A 7,810-nucleotide genomic window follows, 5' to 3' on the forward strand; every position below is an offset into this window, starting at 1 on the left:
ACAATAATCCTGATGCACCAAACTCAACACCTTAAACCACTCTATTGTAAATGCGATGATTCCGCCTGTTTGCTATACAATGTGAGGTGCTGTAGCAAAAATATGTGTTGTAAGTAGGGGAACCCCTCTGATCTTGATGCCTGGTAAGACATTTTCATTGTGCAGTATGAATCTTCTACATGGCTGGGTGATGATGCAGAGTGTTGTCGCACTGTCTGGTATGCGAGTAGTGTACGAGTATTTAGGTATTGTGCCTTGAAAGCAGTGTAAGCAGATATCATTATATACAAGTCAGCTTTGAAGGAGATGTAGCCTATAGCAACCAATCAGATTCTAGCTGTCACTTTGTAGAATGCACTAAATAAATGAGAGCTAGAATCTGATTGGTTGCTACAGGCTACATCTCCACTTTTTTAAACCCGTAGTTTAGTAAATATACCTCCAAGACTCTCATATTTATTGAAATCCCGATAATTAGGGTTAATAACGAAGTAAAAAATGTGCAGTATTGCATATACACTAATCAGAAATGTTCTTTCATGGTGTCATTTGCACTAGAGACCAGTGTTGGCTAACCTGTGACACTCCAGCTGTTGTGAAACTACAAGTCCCAGCATACCCTTCCAGCAATAAGCTGCTATATATTGGCAAAGTATGCTGGGACTTGTAGTTTCACAACACCTGGAGTGTCACAGGTTAGCCAACACTGCACTAGACCGAAGACCGATCAAAGCTGATTGGTTACTATGCTCTGCTGTACATTGGCTCTTTGTAAATAACCCTGAATATTGTTAATCACAATGTAAACATTATTTATTTAAAAAGCAATGCAAGAAGGTATTCTAACATTTTGCACAGTAATTTGCCCCCAGTGATCATTGTTTCATTGGAGTCTTTTACCTGATATTTCATTTACTTAATTTACCCTTGAACCAATGTGAAGCTCCCAATCATGTGTAAATCCATATCCATATTTTATACTTTATTTTTCGTTCTATCGATCTTTGAAGTGTCTACGGGAGCAGCTAATAGCAACATTGAAAAGTTATGATTTCTGCAATCCCCCCATGTAGCAAATTTGGAGGTTCTCTCTGCGGGAACCCCTTTAGCTGAAGCCACTGATTCCATGTTGCTCTGTGAACTCGCAGGGTTGGAGGAGGCAGTCCGTCCTTGCCTCTCCCATAAAGCTGGACAATAGTGTACTATAGAACTGTATGGCGTAGTCCTATAGCAAGCAGTGGGAGTTTTAGAGAATGGAACTTCCCCTTTAAATGAACACTACATGCAAACACTGGACATAAGTATATTAAAGAGCACACTTGGAAGTGCTTCCTAACCTTATCATATACACCTCATCTCCGACACACACACAGTACAGAAGATATATTTACCATAGTGATCAGTGATTTCCAAAATAAAAAGCGGTCAAGCTGCATCTACTGTTCTGTGCTGCCTGAACTTTGTCACATGACTGATTTTTTTCTATTATTAGCCAATCCCAGAGGTTTATTTTAACCGTAATCTACACAGAGCCGAACCTTACCACAGTACCTATATTTATGCAGCCACAAGAAAACAAAACAACGGTGTTTGTAAAAGATTTAATTTACTTTTCTGGACTGAAGTTCCCATGAACTATAAACATTAAAGTGCCACAAATTGATGTTCTTTAGTAATAATTAGTACATTGTGTGCATGTTCTGAGACACACTGGCCGGGAATCTCTTCTCACTAGAGGATATCACACCAGTACTGTTGACGATGGGACCTCACAGTGAAATTTCTACAATTATATGCAGTTTCGTAGGCTGTATTTTGGCTAAAATTTATTGAAGATAAAAGCTCACAAGAAAGCAATGTCAAATTGTTATTGATGCATATGGTGCTAAAATAGTGCTCATGTCATAGCCTATACGGTACGTGCCCTAATCTCTACAAAAGGATAATGATTACCAGCGCTTGTATGTTAAAGAGCATGTATAATAAATGCAACTAATGCTGACAAAGGTTAGAAAGGACTTCTAAGTTGTAATAATAAAGTACTGTAATTATTCATAGTAACTTATGATAAATAACTTCTATTCTTTTATATCCCTCCCTGTTTCTTTTTTTATCTTCAATAACAAAGATCCCAGAGAGTGGTGGAACTATAGGGGGCGCAGCTGCGACAGGGGCCCCTGAGGCTCCCGCTCTGCTCGCAAAAGAGCTGAGGCCTCTTCTGAGCAGGCGCCAACCCAGTGCAGGCGCTGGACAGCGCTTGCTCAGAAGAGGCACCCGCTCTAACTCAGGGGGTAGCTGAGGGGGAGGGAGGAATGAACAACATCGCCGGCTCTAGCCACACTTGACTATGTGGCCTGGCGATTCACTGTTCCGCCCCCCCCCCCCCCCTTATGCCAGTGATGAAGGATAGGACGCGCTCAGAAAACGGACAATAAGGGGTGAGATCTGGCACAACCAGGGGCTGGGTGCCAGTGTGAAATTTGTCCCCCAGGCCGCTCCCATAGTGGACTACCTTGGACTACATCATTGGGGCCATCTGCATTTTTGTTCTCCTGTAAGATGTTCTTGATAGGCTGCTGAGCTGAATCTTGCCCACCGGACTAAAATTTGCCAGCCAGCCCCTGGGCACAGTTGAGGGAATTGATTGAAAACTAGTGCACCAGTAAAAGGATTCTGTGACCCCCACCGGCCCGTCAGATAGTCACTTTCAATTTCTAAACTGAAGAAAGGATGCATTGTAGTATCTGACAGGGATTATAAATAAATAAATGATGATGATGATGATGGGTTACAGATCGTGTTGAGGACAAGAATTTTCAAAAATGTCCCCCAATAATTCTTCACTCCGGGATATTCAGGTATCAGTGTTGATTAACCTAATACAAGTTAGACAATGAAAGCAAATGTTTGCTTGGTTGTTTACGGCACATTTATACATTATTGAATGTACCCCTATATTTGTATACGTTTACCAAGAACTCAGTGGCCTGTGTCATTAAGGAGAGCAAAGCAAAAAAAAAAAAGGAGTAAATTTGCACCTTGGCAAAACCATGTTGAATTGGAGGGGGAGGTAAATTTGACAGATTTATAGTTGGGATAGGGCATGTCCTAGATCAAGTTTAAATTGTGTAAAAATAAAGCTATCAAGTATTTGTGTGCTACAGGAAAAACAGCCATTATTTTCCTTATGTGCAAAATAATAAACTCACTTGCACCCCTTGGTTTGTCCAGTAGCAAATTTACTCCTTTTTATTTTGCTTGCTTTGCTCTCCTGAATGACTTGGGCCCATTGATGATACTAATGTAGAAGATTATTTTTGAATGTGGCTTATGTTTCCGGTGGTACATTTGACGGAGAAACCCTGTACTATTTAGTTTCAATACAAGTGAAGTATAGAAGTTATACTCTCTACAAAATGTATCAGCCTGGATAGTTAGTGCACTTTGATGACATCATGTGACATTATTTTTTGGTTTACTCTGTTATTAAGTTATAAAACCAGTACCACTCTCTCCACATGAATTATAATAAACTCCCTCAAGTGTAGTACAGTATAGATTAAAGGTATAATTTGGCAAAAACAAGAATTACACTTTAGATTACCGTTGTACTACGATAAGTAAGAGCTGATAGGAATAAAACATACAAAAGAAAATAATATATTTCTTTATGTTTTTTTTTTATTCCTTAGAAATAATTATACTTTTTGTTCTTCTCCAACCATTTTGCTTGAGATTTTTTTTAATTAAAAGTTGAGAGATAACGGTGTTAGTGTGTGTTTTGTTAGTAGAGATTATTTATACTGGGTACTGGAAGCAGTTTACAGTGACAGTATTGATAATACAGTGAAGGTTATTTACCCATAATGACCAGAAGGAGCAATATCTTCTTTGCGCCTTTATTTGCACAGACGCAGCTAAAGCCCATGGTATTGCTGTTCCAGATGGCGGTGCTGGTGAGGGAGTAGCACGTTCACCTAGTTTTTCAAAGAAGTGCAAAAACTAGATTTCAATTATTGAAAATAAAGAGATTATTAAAATAATATACAGTAGCGCAGAGGAAGAGTTTTTGCAGGCTTCCACCACTAAAGGACTTGAATTTTTTTTTTTTAACAGCAGCCAGTTAGCGTAAAATGTGCATTTTCATTGTAGAAACCTCTGAGAAAGTGACATCCCCATCAGGGGTTTCCAATAGAGGACAATAAGCTTTAAGTGATAAATATTTCTACTGGGGAGAATAACGAGTGTCCAGTGAATCATGGGGATAATGCATGAACACAACCCTTTTACCAGCTGTAATGTTTTATGAATACTCCTAATCATCATCTATTTATATAGCGCCACTAATTCTGCAGCGCTGTACAGAGAACTCACTCACATCAGTCCCTGCCCCATTGGGGCTTACAGTCTAAATTCCCTAACACACACACACACACACACACACCAATTTAATAGCAGTCATTAACCTACTAGTGGCTGCAGTTTGTCTCTGCACTGTATAATATTTAATCTACCTGCAGTACACCAGTGCTTCTTTGTCAGACATCCACTATACAGCAACCACTGCTAATGGCTTTATACATATAAATTAAGGGAGCTGTAGAGACTCAAATACCCAACTAGAGTTTGCAGTCTACAGAAGCTGAGGAGGGACAAAATTATCAACAAAACATAACAATAATGAGATATGCTGCAATATACTACACTAGAGTAAAAGTGAAGGACACTCAGCTTGATTGTTATAATATTATGCAGGTCCTTGTTCCCTGTACTCTGTCCTGTTGTCTTATCTGTGTTCAAGGGCTGGCATGAGGCCACAGATTGTGGTACTGAGCACAGCTCAGCACCATAAATCTCATGTAATCCTAACCTCCCACACATTTCATACCTCAGAAGCCTCTTCACCAGCAGGAGGGGAGGGAAGCCTACATCACTCTATATCTAGAGCAATGTCAGGAGGTCTGACATGTAGGTGACCTGTGGCACAACGGTACCATTCCTTGGTGATAATTACTGGCTACAACAGGATAGGCGGCAACTTGACGAGCCGGCAGCCATGTTGTAATGTGAAGTAATAATGAAACTGGAATAAAAAAAATTGTGACAAAAATGTATCAAGTTTTTTTGCTGTTGTTGAAAACAGTAAAATCTCTGTATATCAAAGCTAATAAAATTCCTGGGAGATGCTTGAAACAACTGTGGTCAAAAAAATGGTTAAAAAGCTATTTTTTCTAACTCCTCTCTCACAAATGTCTTATGTATCAGTTTTGTATGCAGGAAACAAATCATCCTCCAACACACATATTTACTTAACATGCACTCCATGGGGTATATTTACCAAACTGCGAGTTTGAAAAAGTGGATATGTTGCCTATAGCAACCAATCAGATTGGTGGCTACAGGCAACATCTCCACTTTCCCAAACCCGCAGTTTAGTAAATCTAGCCCCAAGAGTGCAGTGCAAATGCCGTTATGTGATGTCACACATCTTCCTTCTTACAGGTAAGCTCATACAGTTGTGGGCAAAGATGCTGCTGTCTCCCAGAGTGAAAAAATGGTGCACTTTGTCATGGAAGGAGAAGAGTGTGGGGGTTGCTTTTGCACCCACGTGAAAAAATTAGATTTTGGTATGCAGTATGAGATTATGTGAATTAGATAATAGAGGGTAGAAGGTGCATTTAGAGCATACTTGCCAACTTCTCCTCGTTGGCTTCAGGGAGATCCCAGGTGAGGTGGATGTGCGGGGGTGGGGCTTGCTGAATCGCATCATTTTGGCCCCCGCTAAGATGACACGATATTTGCGTCAGTAAGTCCTGCCACTTATCTATTGCGGGAAAGAGAACCGGGAGGTTGCTCTGCTCTCCCGGGAGGTCTCCCAGAAGTGCGGGAGTCTCTTGGACATACCATGAGAGCAGGCAACTATGCGTTAAAGAAAAGCAGCTAATGAATCTCTAGAGACTGAAATGTCTTTTACATTTCTGTCTCCATTATTGAAGTCATGTTGTCTTACCTGTCAGTCTTTGATTAAATCTTGGTCTCCATGAAAATGGCCACCTCCATAGGCATCGATACATGGACATAGGACACAATTTCTGCAGCCAACCACATCTGGTACTGGCTCAGCATCAGGGAGAATGCCAGACTCTTCAGGGAGTGAGGGAGATGACCCCTATTTCAGGGAGTCTCCCTGACATTCAGAGAGAGTTGGCAAGTATGATTTAGAGGGGGTGCTCCCTGTTTTTCTCCCGGAAAAAGGACTTGATTCTTCCATGTCTTCTGAGGAGGCGGAGAACTGCTCCTTACCCTATACCTTCACTGGGTGCCTATAGCAGTGTCAGGTGCACTTTTACAGTTAAGATCCTTTCTAGATGCACTTTGACCAATGTAATATAAACATTCAGAAAATGGACACATGTTATAAAGACAGTCCTGATGACCTCTCACAATCCAGATTAATTTAAAACATAAATTAGGCTATATCGAGCAGTGTTTTAGAAGAAAAATGCAAAAGTTGTAATAAATGAGGATGGTGGTCCGCAAGTGGTTGTAGACTGGAAGTCACGATTGTACTGGGGCCACTATGTGCATTTTAAGGTGGAGCCACAAAAGTAGGAATGTCCCTCTTTTCAGTTTGAGATGCTCTTGGTGGACAAATAACCATATCTGCTCAAATAAAAAGAGGCAGAATGGGTCAGGATATAAAATAAAGCTATAAGGTAAATACATTCTTCCTATGAAATCACTTGATTAACCTGGATTAAACAGTAAAAATTGTCCAAAGCTCTATCCAGATTGACCACACCTGTAGTGCCACCCCCAAATCCATTCCCCCATACCTCCCCCTCATCAGTCACCGTGCTCACTGATTGCTGGTCAGAGTGCCCTGTTACACCCACCGTGGTTTTTAGAGAATTACATTATTTAAGAGAATATGAGAAGAGGACATGATATCCCCAAGTCTATCTCTCTCTAAAAACCGGAGCACATCCTTAATTGGAACAAGATTATTAACATTATCTATTATTTCTAAAGTGATGACATGTTATACCACGTTGTACATTGAGGGAATCATGATACAATCAAATGATATAAAAGATGGGTCTTCAATACTATCCATACTATAGTATATTTAGTATATATCCCATAGTTTATTCCCCACATCAACTCTATATCTAAATCATGTTACATACACCTAAAGAACATTTCCAGAATACGCACATATCTGACACAAGACACCTCAAAAACATTAATTCATGCACTCATCATCCCCCGCATCGACTATTGCAATTCCCTTCTTACTGGTCTTCCCAAAGTCAGACTTGAACCCCTACAATCTATTTTGCGCGCAGCGGCTAGACTGATTTTCCTTACAAACAGTTATTCCTCTGCTGAGCCACTCTGTCAGTCTCTACATTGGCTGCCTGTATTTCAACGAATCCAATATAAAATTGTTCTACTAACATACAAGGCCATCAACAAAATTGCACCAACATACATCTCCTCAGTTGTCTCAAAATATCTCCCAACTCGACACCTCCGTTCTGCACAAGATCTGCGTCTCTCTTCCCCTCTCATCACATCCTCCCACTCTTGGTTACAGGACTTTTTTCGGGCTGCACCCACTTTGTGGAATTCGCTCCCTCGCACAGTAAGACTTTCCTCTAGTCTTCAAACCTTCAAGCGTTCACTGAAAACCCACCTCTTCAGACACGCTTATAATATTCCTCAACCACCATCTTAATTTCCCTAGATTACTATATTACCATCCTCTACACAGCTAACGCAAGACAACAACCCTCTGACCAACATT

This window comes from Mixophyes fleayi, chromosome 8 (genome assembly GCF_038048845.1).
Source record: "Mixophyes fleayi isolate aMixFle1 chromosome 8, aMixFle1.hap1, whole genome shotgun sequence".
In the NCBI taxonomy this organism is placed as follows: Eukaryota; Metazoa; Chordata; class Amphibia; order Anura; family Limnodynastidae; genus Mixophyes; species Mixophyes fleayi.